General features: G+C 47.8%; 1 long non-coding RNA gene across 1 annotated transcript in view; it reads right to left on the bottom strand.

The window, feature by feature from the left end:
• Positions 1-21,447, bottom strand: part of LOC145531422 (uncharacterized) — a 62,993-nt gene extending 41,546 nt beyond the window's left edge. Inside the window, exons 1-8 of the long non-coding RNA XR_014072434.1 lie at positions 20,579-21,447; positions 18,920-19,014; positions 18,442-18,669; positions 14,375-14,504; positions 10,553-11,887; positions 4,985-8,330; positions 3,597-3,915; positions 3,348-3,428 (exon numbers count right to left, since the gene is read on the bottom strand). This is a non-coding gene — a long non-coding RNA (uncharacterized LOC145531422). The remainder of the gene's footprint in view (positions 1-3,347; positions 3,429-3,596; positions 3,916-4,984; positions 8,331-10,552; positions 11,888-14,374; positions 14,505-18,441; positions 18,670-18,919; positions 19,015-20,578) is intronic.
• Between the last annotated feature and the right edge of the window lie 4,420 nt (positions 21,448-25,867).

Here is a 25,867-nt window from a genome sequence, read left to right as displayed (position 1 = left end):
ACAATGTACAGCAGTGACTATAGTTAATAATCCTGAGTTGCACATTTGAACGTTGCTAAGAGAGCATCTTCATCACAAGAAAAAATTGCAACTATGTGTGGTGACAGATAATAACTAGACTTATCATGGTGATCATTTTGCAATATATGCAAATATCGGATCATAATGTTGTATACCAGAAATGAGTATAATGCTGTATGTCCATTTTAACTCAATGAAAATTCTTTTGAAATGGCACATGAAGAAATACTGAATAGACGAACAAGTATTAGCGAAATTGAGCATTCGCAAAAGTACCCAGACCCAAAGGGTATTCTTTTTTTTTTTTCAAAGGGTATTCTTAAGGTATTAAATATTTGTGTCTTCCAGGAATTTATATGTTGAAGCCTCATTCCCAATGTGAAGGTATTAGGAGGTGGGGCTTTGGGAGGTGATCAGGTCATGGGATTAGGGCCTTTACAAAACAGACCCCAGAGAGCTCCCTTATTCACTTCCAGCCATGTGAGGGTAAAGCAAGAAGACAATGGTCTATGAACCAGGTCCTCACCAGACACTGAACCTCCTGGCACCTTGGACTTGCCACTCTCCAGAACCGTAAGAAATAAATGTTATTTCAGCCACCAAGTCTATGGTTTTTTTGTTACAGCAGCCCAAATTAAGACAGGTATCATGGATGTAATCTACCACACTTCCAAGGAATAGATAATCCCCATCATATGCCTGATTCTGAAGCTAGTAAGGAGAATACAAAAAAATAAGTTCTTTATACTTGTGAATCCTAACAAAATATTAGACAACCAAGTCCAACAGGTATTGATGATGCAACAGTATCAAGATGTTTATTCTAGAAATTTAAATCAAGCATATGTTAGGATCAGAACATCAGTAACATTAAGACCTAAGGTACTAAGAACTAAAGGGAAAAAAATCATGTTATTATGAAAATAAATGCAGAAAAGTACTAGGTAATATTCAATACCTATTATGATTTTTATTTTTTTAAATCTCAAACAGCTGGGAATATAAAAAGTATTTTCTTATTTTGACAATATCTCAGTAACAAAAAAAAATCATACTTAGTCAACAAAACATTACACTTTATAGAAAAACCTAAATGAATCTACCATCATCATGATGACTTATTATAAATCTGGAGACCCTGGCAATCACTGAGACAAGAAAAAGAAATGAGAGCTAAAAGAATTTGAAGAGATAATAAAGCTGTCTTTATTTGCACATTGGATCATCTGCATGGAAAATTCAACAGGACCATTAGATGAGTCATTATAATAGTAAGAATTCATCAATATTGCAAGATAAAATATTAACTTATAAAATTTAATATAATGTTCTTTACCAATGATAGCCAATGGAGAAATAAAATAGAAAATCATTCATAACAGTTACAAAAACCATCACTTACCTGGAGGGAGGGTATAATGAAATGTTCTTACAATGGTGGTTACACAGCTGTATGCATTATGTCAAAATTCAAGAACTGTCCACTAAGTGGGTTCATTTCATGCTGAAGAGGGTGTGGAGAAAAGGAAACCCCCCTAAACTATTGGTGGGAATGTAAACTGGTACAACCACCGTGGATAACAGCATGGAGGTTGCTTGGAAAACTAAAAACAAAGTTACCATGTCATCAGCAAACCCACTCCCGGGCATATACTGGAGAAAACTATAATTCAAAAAGATACAGGTACCCCTATGTTTACAGTAGCACTATTCACAATAGCCAAGATATGGAAGCAACCTAAATGTCCATCGACAGATTAATCAACAAAGAGGTAGTACATATATACAACAGAATATTACTCAGCCATAAAAGAACAAAATAATGCCACTTGCAGCAACATGGATGGACCTAGAGATTATCATACAAAATGAAGTCAGAAAGACAAATACCATGTGATAGCACTTACATGTGAAATCTAAAATATGACACAAATGAACCTATCTACACAACAGAATATGGACAAAGAAAACAAACTTGTGGTTGCCAAGGGGGTGGGGGTGGAGGAAGGATGGAGTGGGAGGCTGGAGTTAGCAGATGTAAGCTTTTACATATAGAGCAGATAAACAAGGTCCTACTGCTTAGCACTGAGAACTATATTCAATATTCTATGATAAGCCGCAATAGAAAAGAATGTATATATATAACCGAATCATCTTGTTGTTTAGTTCAGTCGCTCAGTCGTGTCCAACTCTTTGTGACCCCATGAAACACAGCACTCCAGGCCTCCCTGTCCATTACCAACTGCTAGAGTCCACCCAAACTCATGTCTATTGAGTCGGTGATGCCATCTAACCATCTCATCCTCTGTCGTCCCCTTCTCCTCCTGCCTTCAATCTTTCCCAACATCAGGGTCTTTTCAAATGAGTCAGCTCTTCGCATCAGGTGGCCAAAATATTGGAGTTTCAGCTTCAACATCAGTCCCTCCAATGAACACCCAGGACTGATTTCCTTTAGGATGGACTGGTTGGATCTCCTTTCAGTCCAAGGGACTCTCAAGAGTCTTCTCCAGCACCACAGTTCAAAAGCATCAATTCTTCTGCGCTCAGCTTTCTTTATAGTCCAACTCTCACATCCATACATGACCACTGGAAAAACCATAGCCTCGACTAGACAGCCCTTTGTTGACAAAGTAATGTCTCTGCTTTTTAATATGCTGTTTAGGTTGGTCATAACTTTCCTTCCAAGGAGTAAGAATCTTTCAATTTCATGGCTGCAATCACCAGTCATTAACACAGCATTGTAAATCAACTATATTTTAACTTTCTAAAAGGGTCCATCTTACTATATGTGAATTATACTTTTTTTTTTTAAGCTGACAAAAAAAAATCACCAGACTCAAAAGTACACCAATCCTGAAGCTCTGAAGGGCACACATGTGCCTCCAACAGGCCTGAGAGCTGCCCTGGGCCTTCTGGTGAGTGTCCCTCTCTGGCTCTGCCGAACTCTGCTCCTGGAGCAGCCCAAGGACTGCGTGAGCCTGGCTTCCGTCACCCGCATAAAGCCCCCAAATACGCACACACACCCGCCCTTTCTTTCTCCTTTTCCCTCCCTTCCTGTTGCCCACGTTCTCCCCAAGAGAGGCCCCACGGCCACCTGCTCAGAGCTGAGCTTCAGAGGAAAGCTGGTGACCCAAGACCATTGTCAGAACCACGCGGGACACCTCATGGGTCAGTCAAGCCTTTGCGGGCTGATTCAAGCCCCCAGATCACCCTCGAGGGCAGCGCTGCTTCTACAGGGAAGTAACCACATGAACAAAGCGAGTTCAGAGAACACCCTGGCCCAAGCTGAGGTCAGCCTGTACTTTGGTCTCCTTGGAAAAACTTACCCTTCTGGGTTTCAGGCTGAACCGGAGTGTAGGGAGGTCTAGCAGAAGGCCTAGGGTCAAGCCGTCCCACCTCGTCCGGGCCTAAGGAGAAACATGGCAAGGCCTAGGTCAGCTCAGACAGATGGTGGGGCCAATGGAGAGTAGATGGAGACTGTGGCCTTTACTCTCTGCTCCCCCACCTCCTGGGCAACCGCGTACCTCTTCCCTCGGGTGTCCAGCCCCCTGGTGCCTTCACCATATGAACCTCACTTGGAAAGTCTCCCGCCAACTCTTCCAAGATGCAAAGTCCCAGGCACGAGAGGGAAGAAAGAACTTCCAGCGTCACCAGCCAGGTTTGTTTCCTGAACGCTGAGATGCTGAAATTTGCAGCAAGAGTGTTTGCTCGGGGAGCGTGGGGGAAAGGTGATGAGGAAAAGCTGCGAGGGCGGCTGTTCTGCGCATGCGTGATTCCGCTGTGGGCCAGAAGAGGTAGCAAACCACGTGCTCCTGCTCGCTCAGATGAAGGATGGGCGGCTCCATCCAGTCTTAACCAACTCAGCTCCAACTAGACACAGCTGAGTCCACGTTTCTAGAAAACAACTCAGGCAAACATGTTAGCGGCCCCGGGTTCTTAAAATGACCATGCTTAATGAAGGCAGGTGAAATGGATTTAACCCATGGCCTCACTGGGACCTACTCTCTATCAGGGAGAAAGCCTTAAACTAAGTCAGAGCCTTTCAGGTGTGTTTGGGGCGGGGGTGGGCAGCCAGGGTGGGGGTGGTTCTTGTGCGTCTTCAATTAGGTATCTGGTGGCGGGCCCAGTGCACTGAGCATAAAGGAGTCTCCGGCACACCCTCAACCCTGGCAACCCTTGACCCTCCCGCTAACTCCAGCATCTTTCTGGTACCAAAGACCATTCTTAAGACTGCAGAGGAGCCACTAGTGACGGCCAGAGTCCCAAGCCTGCTGTTGCCACCCATTAACATGAGCTGACTCTCTTCATCAGCACAGATTAGAAAGGGTCTCCTGTCTCAATAACCCCTAGCAGCATGTCAGCCTCCTACGACGTTGCTAAGTTTTGCAGACCAGAGCAACTGGCTCCATAACACCAACCTCTCCTGTGTGGGGAGAAGGCCAGCTTGAGCCTCCTGGCTCTGAGCAAAGATGTCTTGCCCTGGAAGAGCAAGGAAGTCTCTTGTTTGTGTGAGATCTAGGGTTAAGTGTTGGGCTTCAGCACTCTGCCAGAGATCTGCAGCCTGACCCTCCTTAAAATCCTGCCCGTTGGCAGCTTCACGAGGTGACTGGATGTCACCGCTTGACTTAAAGTGCTCACGGACTCCCTGCAAGCCATGTCTGAGGCTCCTGTTGGCTGCCCTGCCAGCCCCTACATCCATCTGCAGCCCCAGACAGCACAGCAACCCCCACCTCCCACCCCACTCCCTTCCCAGCCCAGCAGAAACTCCTCACTCCTCAACTGCTTCTCTCCCCAGCTCACTTGGCTGCCCCTTCTGTGCTCCCCTCAGGACCTGGCCCTAATCACTGACCCTCAGCTGGATGGCTCACTCCCAGTGGCATCAGGAAGCATCACCACAAACCAGTGTCCTTCATCTGTGTCCTCCTGCCCAGAACAAGTCTTCAAAAACACACTGGACTCTCACCTTCCTGTCACCATTTATCCGGCTTTCCAGGGGTCAGGGGGGCAGCAGAGAAGACTTGCTGAGGCTGAACTAAATACCTATCAGACCACAAGGAGCAGATGGTCAGCTGTGACCTGGCCTAGAGGAACAAGGGATCTTCCTTTCCTCTGGGATTTGTGAATACCCATGGTGTGGAGTCCCAAGACATGGCCTTTTCCCTTGTAGGGTCTGGGGTATTTCATCCTCTCATTGAAAACTGTTCTAGGAGGGGTCCAGAGCACACAGATCTCACTGAATTGAGGCCTGTGGGAGAGTCTGTGTGTGAAGGCTGATGAGAGTTCCGGGCATCTGGGCCACCAGACACATGGACCAAAAAGAGTGCAGATTCTGAGATGAAATCACCCCATGAGTCATTAGCCACCCTTAGGGCCACAACCAGGGCTTCACATGTGCTCAGCCATTTCAGGCTTGCCATGGGTGAGACGTGACCAAGGATGATTCCAGATTGTGTTTGAGCTGCTCCTGTACTGGACCCCACTGCTGCTGCTAAGTCGCGTCAGTTGTGTCCGACTCTATGTGACCCCATAGACAGCAGCCTACCAGGCTCCTCTGTCCCTGGGATTCTCCAGGCAAGAGTACTGGAGTGGGTTGCCATTTCTTTCGCCAGTGCATGAAAGTGAAAAGTGAAAGTGAAGTCGCTCAGTTGTGTCCGACTCTTCGCGACCCCATGGACTGCAGCCTACCAGGCTCCTCCATCCATGGGATTCTCCAGGCAAGAGTACTGGAGTGGGGTGCCATTGCCTTCTCCGACTAGACCCCACAGTGGGGCATTTATACAAAGGCCTTCAGACTTACCAACCAGGACAGGGCTCAAGAGAACCAGCTGCTGCCACTCAAACTCCTGCTCAAGTCAGGAGGCTCCGAGCAGGACTGCTGCCTCCACAGCCCTGTCCAGGGGTGGCCAAGTCTGGACTGAGCTACAGTGGGGCCATTTAGCACCAGAGCTGGGGCTAGTCCAAGGAGGAGGGAGAGGATGAGGAGGCCAGAGGGTTTGCAGCTCCAGGAAGGGCATAGATCAGAGTCAGCATGACCTTCAGTAAGTCATGATGCTCCCCAGACCTTGGTGTCCATGTCCATGTCTGTACTGTCCACTGGGTAGACGGCAGTCCTTATAAAGAAATGAGGAAATGTACCTGAAAGCGATGGAAAACTAGTAGCACGACAGATGTACCAACTACTTCCAGAGGTCCCTTCCAGTCCTGAGCCATATGCACGTACATTTCTGTGAAATCCAGACTCTGAGGGGCCAGTGGTTTGATTACCTGGCAGAGGGACATGGGGAGCAGAGGGAGGGGAAGGAGCTGGATGGGCAATCTTCCTGGTGACACAAGCATGTGGTGACCACAGGGGCCGGTGTGGTCATGAGGAGAAACACCAGCACATCACAAAATGCCATGTGTCATCCTCAACATCTGAGACACGGAGACCCCCTCCTCAGGAAGCTGGAGGTATTTCCTGGTGGCTGTCCACTCCTAAGATTTGGATCCATCATTGATCTTTCTAGCACAGCAAACTGCAGCACCCCCAGAGACTACACCTGGGGGGAGAGCTGCAGGGGGCCACTGTGCTCAGAGCCCAGCCTGCCGGGGTCCCATGTCACTGCAAGAGCCAGAGGGTAGGCGAGCAAGAACAGAGGCTCTGAGGGGCCATCACAGCATCCAGCCATCGGGAAGGGCTGAGGCATAGCCACCGGTCCCTCCAGCCAGGCTGTCCTTCTAGGGAGCCCTCCCCAGGCAAAGTGCCCTGGATGACGCATCCGCGTCCAACAATGGCTGGTGCCCCATGAAGAGAGCAGCCAGAAAGCTGGGGGTGGGGGGGAGAGACTGCGTGGGCAAACGCAGGGCCGCCAGTGCCCGCCTGGGATCCCAGCCCACGTCCTGTGTCTCGTCTTCTCATCTTGAAAAGAACTGCACAGTCCTTCTCTTTTGTTCCCCGATGTTTTTCAGCCCCATCTCGGAGGGCTGCCCCCTTTCAAAGAGTCACTCCAGGACAGTGACTCAAAGGGGAACCCTGCTGCCCCAGGTTTATTTCTCTGTTTCTCTCATTTCCCCTCTGGGACAAACCTAGGTCAGCAGCTGTGGTAGCTTCTTGAGCAGAGATGCAGGGGCCCAGGGGACTGCCTTATCTGATCTCTCAGCCTTTCTCATTCAGGCCTTAGATTTATCCAGAAAGAGTGCCTTCCTGTATGACTGTGGGCTGATTACATAAATACAGTGTTGCGTCTGCCCTGCGCTCCTGGAGACCTCAGGATTAGACTGACTTCAACGCTGAAGGAACAGAACGCAATCCATGAAGAGGACCAGGAATGTCTCAAAAATGTTCTTTCTTCCCATTCCAGCTGCGCCATGATGACATTACACAAAGTGAGATAAGATAACATTTTTTGAGAACCCTGACTCTCCAGCCCTGTGCCACAGAAGGAAATTAGCTCAATCTAATTACACAGAACAAATAGCTGTGCTCCTCTCCATGTGCATGGCCCTCCCAAGGGTCCTTGGTCGGCTCTCTGCCTCCATCCACCCCCATGAGACTCTCCTGCGGGGGCTGACACGCCTCCCTCAGAGCCATCCCCCCAAAAGGGAGTCAGCTATGACCCAGGCTTCCTCTGCTGTTTGTTTCTCTTGGTGACTGTTGCTAGGCCTGGCCAGTGGATTTCAGCCCCCGGAACAGAACTGCTGCTGCAGAAATAAACCGCCCAGAGAGCTTCGCAGGAGGAGGGCTCCCCACCCACTGCCCTGGAGCACACAGGACTGCCACTGGGCACAGCTACTCACCTGGTACATCCTGCAGCCTCCCCGCCCAGCGAGGCCCAGCCTGGAAAGCCGTGGTACCAACATGTGAGTCCCCCAAAAGTCTGCTCCAGGGGCTACAGCAGAGCTGTGGGGGGTCCCCTCCTGCTTGGGCTCTAGCCACCCTTGGATCCCCCACCCCCAAGACACTGGCTTCCCCCAAGACTGGCACAGTCATTCCTGGCCTGGGGCCCGCCTTTGAGCTCAGCTTCTGCCTGCATTTGCCCAGTTCTATTTATCAAGTACCTTCCAGGGCAGACCTCATACAGGTGCTGGGGACTCAGAAGCAAGAGGACATAGTCACTGACCTTCAGGGAGCTCGCGGTCCCATTACTTAAAAGCACAAGACAGACTCTACTTTTACCCTGCCCCCACCATCCAGGGCTCTCCCACAGAGCCTTGTTCCCAGCCTTTTCCAAACTCAGAAACATCCTTACATGCAACAGCTTTCCGACTGCTGAATCAAACATGCAAGATGAAAAAACAAAATCAAGATGATTCTGGCCTCTGTCTTCACTCTGAAAAGCACAAAATCAGCACTTCCCAAAACGTGAGAAAAGCAACAGCTAAATATATGCCCCTGAGTAACAGAGGGTAGGTTGATGAAAACAAAATGTCCTATACTGTGAAAGCCACTTGCAGATAAAAGGTGAGCAGTGTGGGGCTGGGCATCCAGAGGTGAGGAATCTGCCTGCCAATGCCGGAGACACGGGTTTGATCCCTGGGTTGGGAAGATCCCTGGAGAAGGAAATGGCAACCCACTCCAGTGTTCTTGCCAGGGAAATCCACGGACAGAGGAGCCTGTTGGGCTACATTCCATGGAGTTGCAAAAGTCTCAGCCACGACTTAGGGACTAAACAATAGCAACAGTGTGGGGCTGGCTCCTGTCCTGTTTCTGGGCTGGGCTGACTGCTAAGCCCAGGCTGAGAAGAACTGAGAATCTTCACGTTATCAGGTAGAGCTGACAGGCCCGAGTGGAGTGAGGAAGGCTCCTTCTTGAACTAGGGTATTTCAGAGCTAATGACTTTGATTTATCCATGGACAGTGATGGCTATGACTTGGCTAGAAGACACAAGATGCACAGAGTCCCTAGAGATGGAAGAAACTGCCCTCTCTTCCCTCCAGCCAGGTGGGGAAGGGAAGGGGTCACTTTCTCTTGGTGGCTGCTGTGGTCAGTGTATGTCATGGGTCAAGGGCACACTTGTGTATCCTCAGGTTGGAGAGGGGTACACTGCATCCTTCCAGGAGCTAGAAGCCTCGGCAGTGGGGATTCCAGGAATCGAGGAAGTGACTTTGAGGGGGTGTGGCTGCCCGGCTGACCTGAAGTTAGGTCACCCACCCTCCCCAACACACCCCAACACAAAAACAGGATGCTTCACAAAGTGCTGAGGTGGCTAAAGAATTAGCTGTCTGTCCCCAGCGTCTCTCCCCCTCCTTAGAGAAGCAGGAGCCCCCTGGCAGCAAAGGGGAAGCAAGGGTTTTTATTCGGAGGGGCAGGGATGGAGTCACTTCTGAGCTCAAGACTCCACTCTGTCACTCACTAGCTAGAGTTATTTAGTTCAGTCCCCAGTCTGTGAAAGGGGGCTGAAGGCTGAGACCAGCCCCTCCCTGCCCCGCAACCACCTGTAAATTAGGAGTCTCCAGGAAGTGACCAATTGGAACTCACTGCAGGCCCTTTGATCAAACATCTTACAGAAAGACATACCTGAGGATAGTGTACAAGGTTGTTTCTGGCAACATTATTTACAGTGACAATAAAAGGAAATAATCTATATATTCTATTGGGGAATGGCAAAAGAAATTACAGTGCATTCAACTATGAAATCCATACTATGAGCAATTATGCAGTTATTATAAAGAACAGGTTAGAGCCACATATAATTTCCAATAAAATGATTTGTTATGTATTGGAAACAAGCAAACTACATATTTGTAAAGATATATTTTATGTCTAAAATGCAGTTCTCATTTAAAAAAAATAATAAAGGTGGGGAGACAGAAAGGTTTGTGTATTTTACATGTCAACCAAGAAAGACATGAAAGAATATGTATCCAGCTGTTCATATTAGTTCCCTCGGGGGCCTGGAGTTTATGTGAAAGCTTAAGTGTTGCTCAGTCTGTCTGACTCTGCCATCCCATGAACTGTAGCCCACCAGGCTCCTCTGCCATGGGACTATCCAGGCAAGAATACTGGAGTGGGTTGCCATTCCCTTCTCCAGCGGATCTTCCCAACCCAGGGATTGAACCAGGGTTTCCTACATTGCAGGCAGATTCTTTACCATCTGAGCCACCAAGAAGTCCTCGAGTTTATAGGGCAGGGGAGGGGGCGGGGCTAGGGGTGGAATATATACACACTCTCACAAGTGTGTGTGTGTGTATATATATATGTATCTTTGCACTGCTTGATATGTTGTAAGCAAGTATTTTCAAGCAAGTATTTTCAAATTTAAAAATCAATATAGAAAAGGTAAATAAAAACAAATGTCAAAGTCTCATTGCCATCCCTTTAATAATCATCCACTCCTTTCACAACCATAGATCCGCTGTTATTTACCTGGGTTTGAGGCCACATTTCTCTGCCTTCCTGTAGCTGGGTGACTGCTGGTCAGTGGAGAGTGAGGAATGGATGTGTGTGGTTTCTCGGACAAGATCCCTTAAAGGGGGGGGTCGTGTCTCTCCTTCCTCCACCCCTCTTCCTCCATCCTGCCCTGGGGGCGTGGACAAGACAGCAGAAGCTCACCTTGGACCTTGAGGCTCAAAACCACACCCTCTGAACAGCTGAGCAGGTGGCCTGGAGCCCTCACACTGCCCTCAAGGGCCTTCCTCAGGCTTTGCCATCAAAAGGAAAGAAACTCTGGTCGTGTTCAAGTTACTGTTATCTGGAGTCTTTCACATGCAGCCAAATAAATCCTCCTTCATGTAAGACACAGAAAAATTAGACTTCTTCTTGGTTATGAGATTCTGCTGTGATGCCACACGCAGGGCCACACAAGAACAGGATGTGTTCTACAGGCGAGAGAGAAGCCTGAAGCCCAGAGCTGCTCAGATGCCCAACTGAGGGTCACACAGCAAGTCAAGCACAGCAGGTCCGGGATGCCAGAGCTGACTTCTGGACTGGAACCCAGCCCTGAGCAGTGCTGAACTCTGCCCTGGCTGTGGGACCTCGATGACAGAGAGGCCTGGGGGCCATTGCGACGCAAGGGAGATTTCTGCAAGAGAGGCAGGTTTGCGCTGAGCAGCCTGCCAGCCTCCCAGGGGCATCTAGGTTGGACAGACACCCTCTCCGGCCTCCCTTCCCTCTCTTCTCTGGGCAGACCTAAGCATTTCACCAGCAGTTCAGTGCCGTGAGCTCTGAAGCAGTTTCCTGGAAGGAAAGGCAGTCCTGGGGCAAGTTTTACAAAACCCAAAGTTTTGCTCCTTCATGTCAGGCCCTTGGGCTACCATTCTGGCCGCCGGGGTTGAGGCCTAGACCCTCCACCAGGGGAAAGTACTGCCTTGGACTTTGGAGGGAAAAGCATTGCTCCCTCCTCCGCAGCAGCCTTCTGGGGTGCTCTCCATCAGCTCTGCAGTTTCTAGAGTGACAGTGGAAGAAGGGAGAGGAAACACAGGCCCAGAATCCAGAATCCACATGCTTGTCCGTCTTCACCAAGTAATGTTGTTGTTGTTCAGTCACCAAGTCATGTCCAACTCTTTACAGCCTCATGGACTGTAGCACACCAGGCTCCTCTGTCCTTCATTGTATCCCAGAGTTGCTCAAATTCATGTCCATTGAGTCACTGATGCTATCTAACCATCTCACCCTCTGCTGGCCCCTTTTCCTTTTGCTTTCAATCTTTCTCAGCATCAGGGTCTTTTCCAGTGAGTCAGCTCTTCACATCAAGTGGCCAAAATACTGGAGCGTCAGCATCAGTCCTTCCAATGAATATTCAGGGTTGATTTCCTTTAGGATTGACTGGTTTGATCTCCTTTGCTGTCCAAGGGACCCTCAAGTGTCTTCTCCAGCACAACAATTTAAAAGCATCAATTCACTGGCGCTCAGCCTTCTTTATGGTCCAACTCTCACACCTGTACATGGCTACTGGAAAAAAAAACATAGCTTTGACCTTTGTCGGCAAAGTGATGTCTCTGCTTTTTATCAAATAATATGCTGTTATCAAGTAATGCAACCACATAATTCCAATTGCCAATTTCCTGATGTGGGTTTTACATCAAACTTTCAAAAAATTTGATAAACCAATGCCATTTGCTGCCCCAGTATCCCACATCCTGTGTAAACTGCTGACTATTCTTTGAGGACTTTCCAAATGGAGGAAGACAAAACATTAAATCCCACCAGGGCAGGCAGCCCAGCAGAGCTGTGGGACAAGTGCTATTCCCATGGCTTCAGTTGACAAACACGATCATGACCTTCCTTTTTCTGTCACCTGAGTGCTTCAGGTATGTCATTTGAGCAGAGTAAAAATTTGATCATCTGCATCCAGTTCACTTGTTGTTTGTGACTTTTAAACAAGGGCTGTGCTGTTTACCATTGCACCATCTCTGTCTCTCAAAACACAAATTGATAATATAAAGAAGACTGTGATAATGTTAATCTTTTTGAAACTAAAATCTTCAAGCTATCACTTTAATATCAGCAATTAATATGCTGATTACAAGGTTTACTTCCCTAATCATAAAAGCATATCTAACAAGAATACATTAACCACTGCATCTTCTTTTAACTGCTTGACAGTGACAAGACAGAACTTATTTTAAAATCTTTTTTTATTAATATTTGCTTTTATCACTAATTTGAGAGAAGTCTCTTTTCCTCTCATATATCCAAGTTAATGGAATTAATACTATATCCCAGTCACATCACCCCTAGAGATTCCATTGAAAAACTGGGTCTGAGTGTGTATGTGGACAAGAAGGGAGGGCCAGTCTGGACTTTCATAACATCCCACTCTACAAGGAACAGCCATCCTGGGCTCCACCCATCAATACAGTCTGTCTTTCTATGTGTTCACACACTAGAATTTCAGGTAGGTCAGTTCACATGAGAACTCCAATACCAGGCAAACATGGTCCATCACAACCCATCTGTTCAGGGCTCCTAGGTTCCCAGGTAAAGTCAGAAAGAACCATTAGACTCCTTTAAGGACACTCCACTTCTCAGCTACTATTTATCAGCTGAACCCAGACTTCGTTCATTTTCTATGTTACATGACAAAGTACTCCAAACTTAATAGCTTAAAACAATATTTATTATTGTTTTGTTGCATTTATTATCTCAGACTTTCCATATCTAGGAGTCTGGACTGAGTTTTCTGCTTGGGATCTCACAAGGCTACGTCATCATCTGGAGGCTCAGCTGGGGAAAAATCTTTCCAGGCTCATTCAGGTTCTCCACAGAGTTCATTTCCGGTGGCCATACTGAAGGTCCAGCTTCATGTGGGCTGTGGGCTGGGGACACCCCAGTGTCCTAGAGTCTTTTCACAGTTCCTTGACATACAAGCTTCTCCAACATGGCTGCATCTTTCATTGAGCTCATAAGGAGGGTCTCTAGTACCCCGTTTGCTAAGAGAGTCTTGTGTAATGTAATCTAATCATAAGAGTGATGTTCCTTTACCTTTATCATAGTCTATCATATAGATAGAAGCACAGGTCCAGCTCACCCTCAAGGAGGGATTATATGAGGTCATGGACAACAGGAGGCAGGGGTTACAGCAGCCACTCTTAAGTCTCTCCACCATACAGCCTTTGGTATTGTCCCCATCCCCATTTCTCTGTTCCTGCTCTGGCCAGTAAGATGTGAAAGCTGTGACCAAGTGCCAGTTCCCAACCTAGGCCTTGGGTTGCCTTGGTCCTCTCTCTCTCTCAGAAACTTGCTAGGTTACCATAAAAGCAAGCCCAGGTTAGCCTGCTGGAGCATGAGAGATGCATGGAGCAGATAAGTCCTCCTAGCAAGTGCAAAGACCTTGAAACTCAAGGATGTTTAATATGTGTGACGATTAGACAGCAATCAGACTGAGGGGGGAGTGGTAAGAAATGAGGCTGGAGAAGCTGCCAGGAGCCTTGAAAGCCATGATGAGGACTTCAAATTTTATTTTAAATGTATGACAGCAATAAGTGAACAAATGAGTAAACAAACAAACACAGGAGTGAATAGTCAATCAGGGAGAAGTGTACACGGTTGCTAACAGGTAAGACCAGCAACCACTGCTATGGAAAGTTTGTCTGGGATTAGGAACTCAAAGAAGAGTACATCCCATACTTCTCTGTAACAGACTCACTCAGCTCACAATAATGGAGCCCTGGGTGCCATGTAACCTGATTCCTGTTGCTTTCTTTCCTGACTCAGTGAACATCAGATTAGCTGTGAAATTATTAATTTTATTATTACAGGTTGTGTCTTCAGTGACAGATTTATAATTATTTTATGTGTTTGTCTATTAAATACTATAGAAAATTTAAAAAGGAGTTACAAACCAAAATTTCAATAATAATGGACTTTGTGTTTGCCCATATATTTACCTTTTTCTGCAGGCTTCCCAGGTGGCACTAGTGGTAAAGAACCTACCTGCCAATGCAGGAGACGCAAGAGATGCTGGTTTTCTCTCTAGGTCAGGAAGATCCCCTGGAGGAGGGCATGGCAACCCACTCCAGTATTCTTGCCTGGAGAATCGCCACAGACAGAGGAGCCTGGTGGGCTATAATCCATAGGGTCACAAACACACAACTGAAGTTAGCACATGCACACACATCACTTTGCATTACTATCTAAAGTCCTTTCATTTCAACTTGAAGGACTCCCTTTAGAATTTCTGGTAGAGTAGGTTAAATGGTAATGAATTCCTCTAGCTTTTGTTTATCAGGGAATGTCTTAATTTCTCCCTCATTTCTGAAGCACAGTTTAGCCAGATATAGAATTCTTGATTGACAGTTTTTCTTTCAGCATTTTAAATTATATCACTGCCCACTGGCCTCCATGACTTCTGATAATAAATCAGCTAATAATCTATTGAGGATCCCTTGTACATGCTGAGGTACTTTACTCTTGCTGTTTTTAAGATTCTTTGTCTTTGACTGTTGACAGTTTGATTATATGTCTCAGTATGGATCTCTCTGAGTTCATCCTACTTAGAGTTTATGGAGCTTCTTGAATCATGTCTTTCCTCAAATTTGGGAAGTTTTCAGCCACCATTTCTCCACATAATCATTCTGTCTCGTTCTTTGTCTCTTTTTCTGAAATGTCCATTAGGTATAAGTTGTTCCACTTAATGGCATTCCACAAATCCCTGTGGTCTATTCATTTTACTCATTCCTTTTCCCTGCTTCTACACTTTTAATAGTTCTATCTGCAAGTTCACTGATTTTCTTTCTCTTCTTGTTCTAATTTGTTGCTGAACCCCCTCTAGTGAATTTTTATATAAATTATTGTACTTTTCAGCTCAACACTTGTTTCCTTTTTATAATTTCTATTTGTTAATATTCTCATTTTGTTCACACACTGATTTCCTAATTTCATTTTGTTCTTTATCCATGTTTTCCCTAGCTCTTTGAAAATACTTCAGAGATTTGCTTTAAGGTCTTTGTCTAATGATTTTGATGTCTGACTTTCTTCAGGGACAGCTTCTGTCAATTAATTTTGTTCCTCTGAATGGGCCATCTGTTCCTACTCTTTCTATGCCTTGCAATTTTGTTGTTGTTGTTGAAAATTGTGCATTTGGCTATTATAATGTAGTAACTCTGGAAATCAGATTCTACTTCTCCATCCTTCCTCAAGGTTTGCTAGTCTTCTCTGTCCTTTCTCCTTCTTTCTCTCTCTCACCCCTCCCTCTCTTTCTTTCTTCAATGCTGTTGAAGGCTACAATAGTACATTTGTTTGAGATTGTTCCAAAATATTTTTGCAAAGATTATATGCCTTGTCATACTTAATCACTGTGAATATTCTATTTCTTTAGCTTGTGTTCAATTAGTGTTTTGGCAGAGATTTCCTAAAATGCCAGGCGCTGAAACAGACACCAAACAAATATGCCAAAAGAAGTCTCCAAAATGAGAGAACAGCCACCTTTCCTGATCTTTGCAGACTGGCTCTGCCCTAGGGACACCCCACCACTTATCTAGGCTTTCTCTGAGCCTAAGAATAAGCTCTAAGTGAATGCCTCTTTTCAGAATTTATCTGAGCATGCATTTTCGCTGTACATGCACATGTGTTTCTAAATGATCCTGTATACATGGCTACTTTTGAAGGTCCTAATCTCCCAAAGCATCTAACCTCAGCTTCCTCTCCTCGCAGCGGGAGTATGGAAAAACCTTGGCCTGATGCAGCAGTATAATTACTGAGACCCTCACCAGTGGTGAGCCAAACGGGAATACTTTTTGGCAATATCTCTGGCACATGAGAGGTACAGAGCAAACAGCAATTAAAGGATGGTGGTGTCGGCAGCCATTACTGACCATCATTTGAGGCACTGAAGAGAGAAAATGACAGGCTCGGGGCAGTTGATTACTAACCCAAAGCAAACTGTGAGAGACAGAGGCTTCCTTGGCGATTTTGAATAAACAAAAAATATTTCCTGGAGCCAGAAGGTAGACCAAGCTGAGAACCAAACTCAAGACTTGCAGAAAAGTGAATCTCTTCCATCAAAGTCAGCACCTGATACAGACTGAGAGGGACTGAGAGACTAAAACAGGGGAAATGGGTATTTTGGGGTGGGTGCATATGAGAACCTTGAAACTCCAAGAGGAAATGAGCCCACTGGGGTGAACAAGGGGTTTATAAAGGGAACATGGCCTGCAAACAAAATCTGGGGATTTGCAGCATCCAAGTGATGGGCTGGCCAAGACCACTAGGGCAGGATTGCCAGAGAGGTGGGAGGAAATCCAGGAGGGAAGCTAAAGGAAAACACGTTGGTAGACAGATTGTGAAGAGGTTAAACAGGGCTCAGGTATGGTGAGGGCCACAAAGTGTCTTGAGGACCGAATTACATGGTGGGGGCCACTCCAGGGAGGTGGATGCCACTCCAGGGAGGTGGATGTTAGCTGGCAGTGACTAAGGAACCCAGAGCAAAGAGTAAGGCAGACTGGTGGGTATGTACCAGGGGGAAACAGGAGAAAGCTGACAGCTGCAGATAGACACTGGGAAAGGTTCATCAGTTTGTTCTTAAGATGCTGAGACCCCAACATTTTCAGTTAGTGGGATGTGGGACCATTCTGACTTCCCGTCATTCTGGGGAGGGAATTTCCAAGAAATGGGATAAGCTAGGTTTTGAGTCCAAGTCCTGCTCTACTATTCATTCTCCTGGAAGATGATTTTGCATCTCCAGGCCACGTTTCCATAATAGCCAGCTTCAAAGTTCTGTTGAGATGAAGTCAGAAATGCATGTGAAGTCCCTGGACCAATAATCATAGCGATTTCCAAATATGAAAAGCCAAAGAGATGGCTGAATGAAAGACACTCCCAAGTTTTTTTATCCCAAGAGTCTGGGAAATAGCAGCGTGTGGATGGCTGAATCAGGGAAATCCTGGCAGGAAGAGTTTTGGAGAAAGAAGGATGACAAGGTAGGTTTCTGCAGGCCAATGCCTGGGTCATGGAAGGACGTCAAAAGTGGAAACACTTACACCCATGTGGCATCCAGGACCAGATGCAGGAGAGGACTCAGGGATGGGGAAAGCGTGCTGGCTCTCCCAGCCCAGAGGTGTAAAATCTGCATTTTACAGTTGAGCAAATGGAGGCTCAGAGAGGTCGCCCAGCTAATAAATGACACAGCCCAGGATCCAACAGCCACTCTGGCTCCCAAACTTACATTCTTTCTACTACCTCACACCACTCCAGAGAATGGAGTCTTAGGAGAGAACTATGTTTAGGAGATGAAAGAAAACAGCGCATTGGACAGAGGATGGGGCGAGGGTGTGATGTTAGGGAGGCCAGGGAAGGATGGTTTCAAGATGATGGAGGCGGTAAATAGCACCAGATGCTGCAAAGAGAGGGGGGAGGATGAGAACTGGAAATCAACTGGATTTGGTGAGTAGAAGGTTCTGAGGAACTGTGAATGGTTGTGGGGGTGCGGGGCGGGGGGTGGTCCCTGTGTCGGTAGAAACAAAGATGCTGCATGGAAAGGTGCTGGCCCCCATCCTCCTGAAAGTGAAAGTCGCTCAGTTGTGTCTGACTCTTTGCAACCCCATGGACTATACAGTCCATGGAACTCTCCAGGCCAGAACACTGAAGTGGGTAGCCCTTCCCTTCTCCAGGGGATCTTCCCAACCCAGGGATCGAACTCAGGTCTCTCGCATTGCAGGCAGATTCTTTACCAGCTAAGCCACAAGGGAAGCCCCAAAATACTGGAGTGGGTAGCCTATCCCTTCTCCAGAGGATCTTCCTGACCCAGGAATCAATCCGGGATCTCCTGCATTGCAGGCAGATTCTTTACCAACTGAGATATCAGAGGAGCCCACTCTCCTAGGTCCCCACAATGGTGCTGGTGGAGAAACGCCTACGGAGGGCAGCTCCACCAGTGTCTGCTGGTCACTGCACATGGCTGATCAGCGAATCAAAGCCAAGCCCTTGTTCTCACAGCTCACAACTCAACTAGGGACACTAGCTTTCAAACGTGACAACAAGAGAACACACACCAAAGGGAGTACCTGTCTGTCCCAAGATTCCTCCCACTCCCCTGAATGCTGTCAACTTCTGGACAGTTGGGACCCAAGCTCCCCTCCGACAAGCTGGGTCAGCATCTGTGTGCGTGGCAGCAGCAGAAGCCATGAAGCAGGCTGGCTGCACAGTGTGTGCAGCTGGAGAAGAAAACAGGTCCAGGACTGAACTCTAGCTAGCACCAGCCGGGAGGGGACTAGCAGAAGAAAGCAGGATCCCTAAAGGACACCAAGAAGGAGGAGTCAGAGAGGAAGGAGGGCAGACAAAACTGCTCAATCTTTTTTTTTTAAAGACTTTTGTTTTTGATGTGGACCCCTCCAGCAACTGATTCCCACCCCCCTCCCCGATTTCCTCTTTCTGGTCTCAGTTTCTAAAATCCACAAGCAAGTGTCATCCATACTAGCAAAGCAAGGTTCTGGACTCTTCCCTCCCTGCCTCCTCCATTTCCACCTCCCTGCCTCCTCTCACCTGCCACAGCTCAGGAAAGGACGAGCAGAATTCCTGTGCTGGACCAGCCCCAGGGCTGGGTGTCCCGCCAGAAAAGCCGTTAGCTGCCACCGTGCCTGAAATGCCAATGTTATCATCAATTCCTTCCGTGAAGAGCTACTCTCCCCTGTCTTAAAATATAAACATGCTTGGAAGAGTAACTAGCATATTTTGTCTCTGACTCTAATCAGGAGAAGACCTCTTTCATGTGTTTTGGAGAATCAGATACCTTGGAAGCCGGGGGCAGCATGGAGTTGGCACCAAGAGATGGTTTAGGGAACTGAGAGGGAAGGTGAAGGGGCTGATGAAATCTTAACCCATTTTGCAATTGTGTCCTCGATTAACCTCATGCCTTGGCTTGGGTTCAGGGTAAGGAGGAATCATTCATTCGTCACTGAGGCTGTGGGTGCTCCAGCTACATCCCCTTGGTCTTTCTCATAATTTACCTGTGGACATTTTCCACATAACAGCACGGGGAAATCTGCCAATCTGGAGAGTTTGATGCCTTGCAGAAACAAATGGGGGTCAATTCTGAGGGTGGTCCTGTGGGGTCTCCCAGAGGATCCCCAAGGGGATCGGCCCCACGGCCCACAGGAGTAACCCATTCACTAGTGCACCTGACTGCTACCCCTTCAGAGTGCTTCCTGGATATATGTGCTTAGTCACTCAGTAGTGTCCGACTCTTTGCAACCCCAAGGACTGTAACCCGCCAGGTTCCTTTGTCTATGGGGATTCTCCAGGCAAGAATACTGGAGTGGGTTGCCATGCCCTCCTCCAAGGGATCTTCCTGACCCAGGGATCGAACCCAGGTCTCCCACATTGCAAGCAGATTCTTTACCTCAGAGCCACCAGGGAAGCCCGCTTCCTGGATAGCCTCTAGAAAAAAAATCTATTCACACCCAAACACGTTTCAGATCTTGATTTGGGGAGAATACAAACTGTATAATGAATCTTTCCCTGATTCCTAATACCGATAGGGAGAAAATAAAGGCCACTGGCTCTCAAAAAAACAAAAAAGAAACAAAAGACAAAAAAAAAAAAAAAAAGGAAACAAAAAGCCCAGAACCAAAATTCAGAAATATGCATTAAAAACTTAAATGCCCAGTAATTCTTCTAGAAGTTTAAGAAAACTGAATGCAAATAGGTATGTAGAAGGATATTTATCCTTCTACCATGTAGAAGAATAAAAATTGGGAAATAATTTAAATTTTTCCAGCAAGAAGAAATTGGCTAACAAATCACAGTAACCCTATGTTGCCATTAGAAATAACATTCAACAGTGCCGTGTTTTTCTATGTCTTTCCATGTCTTTGGTAAGTTAAGTGAAAATTCAGGTGACAAAACATCATGGAATCTATTTTTGTCACTAGTACATCCCTAGGTGACCATGTGGGTATGTCAGGAAGATGACAACGAAATGCTAATAGTGGTTATGTTTGGGTGGGAAGATGGGGACTGTGGCTCATGTTCATTTCCTTCTTTACATGTTTCCGAACTGAAAGAACATATAGACTTTTTAAATGGCTGATACAGCTTTAAAACTTTAAAAAGGAACTGTAAAAGATGTCAATAGCCTCAGCCAGGTAGAACTGAATTCCACAGCCAACCCGCCTGTCCTCCCACAAGAGCTGCTGGTCTCACCTGCTAGGGGAGTGGGACAGACCCATGGAATGGAAGCGTCCCCCTCAGCCTGGGCTGTCACTGGGCGGCGGCCCTTCGAAGTAAGTCAGCGGACCCGTACCCGGACCCGGAGGCCAGCGGAGAGTAATGCATCACATCACGTGTCCCGCGTGTGTGGCCCCATCTGACTTCCAGGCAACAAACGCAGCCCTGAATTCAGGCTTGGGGTAGCCTGTCAAGTTCGGTCGTGGGCCCCCCTCCACTCCCTGCAGACCGCCCCATTCCCCCGCCTCCCTGGGACCCCAGCTGGCACTCAGCAGGTCCCTCTCCAATTTGCCGCACTTTTGAGAGTTCGTTATTCCCACGGAAAGAGCTCGTTGCCATGGCGATGCGAGCTTCCCAACCCTGGGACCCCGCCCCGGAGGCAGAATCCTTCCCCCCACCCCGCGGTGGAGAGGGTTGTTAGGCTCTAGGGGGGGCTTGGGAGGTGGGAGTGGGACACAATGAAGACCCCAGGTAAGGGGACAGAGGAGGAAGGTGTTCTTACAAGCCCCTTGGCTACTTTGCCGTTCCCAACCCCCCTCCAGGTCTGGGGCAAACGCCATCTCTGCTCTGGAACGTTCGGGTGGGGCTGCCGGACGCTCTGCTTTCCTCTCATGTCTTCCAAAAACCCTGGGGCGTCTGTAAAAGTTTCTGGAAGGCAGCGCTCAGGAATGAAGATTTAACCTTTCAGGTTCCTGCAGCCCAGACTGAAAATCTGGGAGGGGTGAGAGTTGGGAAGAAGGGGGTAAGTGACTGGTGCGCTTGCACTGGTGGGTGGCGGGGTCACAGAGCCTAGAGCGGCTGGGGTCAAGGGCGGAGTTGCCTGGGGTCCCGGGGAGACCTGGCCCGGTGACGTCGTGGCCACGCCCACCAGGAGGCGGGGAGGCGGCGGTGCTTGCGCCTGCTCACTAGGGCCCCGCCCTCTGCCTCAGGCCACGCCCACCCGCACGACCCACTCCCTTACTTCTCCAGAGCTCCCGGGGACCGCCCCTCCTCTGGCAGCACCAACTCTGAACTCAAGGACCTCAGCTCCCAGAGGAACGGTGTCTCCTGTTACTCACCGCAGGTGGCTGCCCAGGGGAGAGCTCCTGGCGCATCACCGACTGGCCTGGAAAGCCTTTCATCTCTGCTCCAGCAGCTGTAGCTCTTTGATTATTAATAATTTTGTCTCCTCGCTTTTCAGCCTCCAACCATCGCCTCGCTGTAAATCCCTGGGTGCCTGCTGGCTCGACCTGGGGCTCCCCCTTCCCTCCCCCTCCTGCTGCCTCCCCATCCCTCGAGTCTCAGGGACTTAAGGTCGAAATGAACCTTAGATTTTTTTCCAAAAGTTTTTTTTTTCCCCTCCTCTCCAGGTCCTCTGTGCACACACCCACCTGGCGTTTTCCTTCAACTGCACCCTTCAAGTCCACAGACACACAGGCCTCGGGCCTTGGCCTCCATCACTGGCCCAGTGAGAAGGCAGCTTGCCCAAGAGGCCAGAGCACAGATGCCTCCCCACCCCACCCCACAGCTGCCCACTCAGCCCAGAGAGAGAGGCCGCGCCCAGTGCAGGCCCGTGTGCAAACAGTGCTTTAGACAACCCCAGGCATCGTATTTCATGAGTGAGCCAAATGTAGAAAGGATTAGCTGTTTCAGCCAGTAAGCCCACATCTGTAGTTACATTCTAACAGGGATAAAATTACCCTGGTTATTAATCCTTCTGCTTTAGGGTATAAGCTGATCACCAGCTGGGGTCAGGAAAAAAATTCTGCCCCAGCTCCTGCCAGTCTCCTTCCGACCCCCATACTCAGTTGCCCCATCTCCTGTGGTGTACCAGTGCAGTTTCTGTCTGCAAACCAAGTTCAAGGCCACCAACAGAAGCACCTCTGGGATAGGACAGCTCCAGTCTGTTCTGGAGACGACAGCCATTCAGTCACGTGAGTCTGTACTGAGAATCTACTTCGGTTTCTACTGTGGCACAGAGACGATTCCTGCACAGCTCTTGTCTTTTTCGTGCCAACCAGAGTTGAAGTGGGCAGTCAGAAACCGTGCCTGGTTTCTGGGACTTCCTGCCCTGAGGCGCCCCAGGTGTATCAGGTGGCCTGGGGGAATCCAGTGTGGCTACGGGTGGTATTTCCAAGCCCGTTGCCAACAAGGAAGGGAGCCGTTCCCTCTCGCCTCTGCGGATGGGGTGTCTCCCTTCTGTGAGCAGCCGGAGAGACCAGAGTAGCTGTGTTTCCTTCTCTGATCCATTCTCTTTGGACCTCATAACTGCAGGCACTGGAGACTTGAGAAGTCTCCATTTCCCTGGGTGGGACCAACAGGAGAGACACAAGTTGAGAAGCAGGACTTAGCCTTTCCAGATCATTAGGAATGACAACCCAGAAAGAAGTGACATCCCTGCAAGGCTGAGTAAGGGCTAACTACATGATCTAGCATCATAGGGACCTGTCAGTAATGAAAGGAGGTGGCATGGATGATCACATGGGACTTTCCTGAGTATAGCCTTCCCAGATGGCACAATGGTAAAGAATCTACATGCCAATGCAAGAGACACGAGGGACATGGGTTAGTCCCTGGGTCGGGAAGATCCCCTGGGACAATACTACCCACTCCAGTATTCTTGCCTGGGAAAATCCCAAGAACAGAGGAGCTTCGCAGGGTACAGTCCATGTCACACACACGCACACACACATTCCTGACCAAAACAGACTGGATTCACCTAACCTGAGGTCATCTATGCTGGGAAGGGCCATGAACAGGATACCACTGAGACAGGACAGTGTCAGCTTCTCCCTGATGAGGTCCCTGTGTCCCCTTCTGTGGACCCATCTCCACCGACCTCAGCCCTCTGCCCCCACCCCAGGCTCCTGTGCCCCCTCTACCTGAAGCAGCTGTATTTCCTCTCTACAGTGCTGGATCAACCCAACTGTCTGTTTTTATTGGTGCCAGGTCCAGGGTTAAGAGATAATAGACTGTCATCAATAATGTTCATCTGGTGAATAAATCTGGGCTGACCCCATCACATACTTACACTTCCTACCCTTGACTGCCTCTCCACGTTGCTCTGTTGTCCCACAGACTTGTTCAGTTCATACTTTAGCATGCCAAACCTTCTGCAGTCCGAACCTCCATCCACCTCCCTCCCATATTCTTGGCAGAGGCTCTAACATCCCTGAGAACAAAAAACAAAGACAAACCTGAGATGTGAACCTGTCAGACTTCCTAAACTCCCCTCCACCTCTGAACTACACAGATCGACAAGACACCCCTCTTCAGTGGGGCAGGCACTTACCTACAGCTGCCTCCGCACAACCTCGCACAATCTGTTGACCCCAGTTTGGCTCCTACGGATTCAAGATGGACCAGTGAGCAACTTTCCCTAGAATTTTGGGTTTAGGGCCAAGAAAGTCAGTACAGTCCCTCTCCTTTGGCTGCAGCCTCAGTCCTGTTTTCCCCCCAACACTGAAGACGCCGAGGACCTGCAACAGCCGAGAGAAGGAGGGGGATGCAGAGGGGATCTGACAGCTATGAAGGGAGATTCTGGAACATTCTGGAAGCTCCTGAGGCTCAGCCATGCTTTTTTTTTTTTTTAACGTAACTGATTCAAATTGTTTTCTCTTAAACAGACTCACAGAGTAAGAAAACAAATTTATGGCTCCCAAAGGGGAAAGGTTGGGGGAGGGGTGTAAATTAGGAGGTTGGGACTGACATATACACACTGTTCTTGTTGTTCAGTCGCTAAGTCGTGTCCTACTCTTCTCGACCCTATAGACTGCAGCACACCAGGCTTCCCTATCCCTCACCATCTCCCAGACTTTGCCCAAGTTCATGTCCATTGAATTGGTGATGGTATCCAACCATCTCATCCTCTGATACACACTACAATATATAAAATAATTGTAGTCAACAAGGACCTACTGTACAGCACAGGGAATTCTACTCGATACTCTGTAATAAGCTATATGGAAAAGATTCTGAAAAAGAATACACACACACATATATATATATAAAACTAAATCACCTGGCTATACACTTGAAATTAACAACACTGTACATCAATTATACTCCAATATTAAATTAAAACTTTTTAAAATAAAATTTTGGCTTTTCTCACTACCAAAGGCCTCTTATATGATACATTATAACATCAATATTGACCTGCTTCTCAAACGGAAAGGTCCCCCTCCCCTGCCTCTGGCTAATTCCTTCTCAACACAGTCACCACCTTGGCCATCCTTGTTTTACCACTTGCATCCCTTGAATCTTTGGTCATTTTAGTTATGAGTGTGCTCATCTCCCTATTCCCAAACTACATAAACACAGGCTCCTCAAGCGTCTGTCCCCTTCCCCTCTACTCTTGCCAATTATATTTTCTCACCTCCTACTTTGCACCGAATCTACAGTGCACTCTAGCTCCCTCTTGCCTTCCTCTTCTCCCATGAGCATTGCAAACCATGTGACTTGCTCATCTCTGTGCTGCTGCTCTGTAGACCCAGCATCAGCAACCACCTTGTCTTGAATCGCACACTTCTCTTGAGGCTATTCCTCTTGGTTCTTCTTGCTCTAACCCAGAGAAGCTTGACCTGTAGAAGTGGTACCCAAATCTAAAGGTACTAAAGATCTAAAGCTCTAGAGTTTTCCAACCTTCCTCTCACCCCATAAAAATGCAACTGGCCTCTGCCTGCTGTCCTAGTACCCTGCGAAGTGAGGCTGACTCACTGCATGAAATAACTGGAGCTGAGGGACTTCTCTGGTGGTCTAGTGGTTAAGAGTCTGCCTTCCAGTGCAGGGGCTACGGGTCTGATCCCTAGGCAGGAAACTGAGATTCCACATGCCGTGGGGCAACTAAGCCCAAGCCTGCACACAGGAACATAAAAGAGCCCTCGTGACACAACTAAGAACTGACGAAGCCATAAACAAGTAAATAAATAAAAAGAAATAATTGGAATTGAGGTGGTAATGGGTGAGCTATTTCACTATTTTGATAACTCTCAAACATGGATTATTGTGGAAGGGTTTGGTGGGGAGCAGGCATAGGGTGGAAGGAAAAGTAGAGAGATATTATTGAGGATCTAAGCATTTCTACAACATGTAAGGTTTTATTTTCCCTTTCACATTAACCAGTGCTTGATGGTGAGTTTTAAATGTACCATACCGGGGGGAGAGCAGAAGATGGCGGAGGAATAGGACGGGGAGACCACTCTCTCCTCCACAAATTTATCGAAAGAACATCTGAACGCTGACCAAACTTCACAAAACTACTTCTGAAGGCTGGCTGAGGACGTC

This window comes from Giraffa tippelskirchi, chromosome 13 (assembly GCF_054371585.1).
Source record: "Giraffa tippelskirchi isolate mGirTip1 chromosome 13, T2T-mGirTip1v1.2.pri, whole genome shotgun sequence".
NCBI classification, from domain to species: domain Eukaryota; kingdom Metazoa; phylum Chordata; class Mammalia; order Artiodactyla; family Giraffidae; genus Giraffa; species Giraffa tippelskirchi.
The sequence above is the reverse complement of the archived record's forward strand: the minus strand, read 5'-3'. Positions and strand labels throughout refer to the sequence as shown.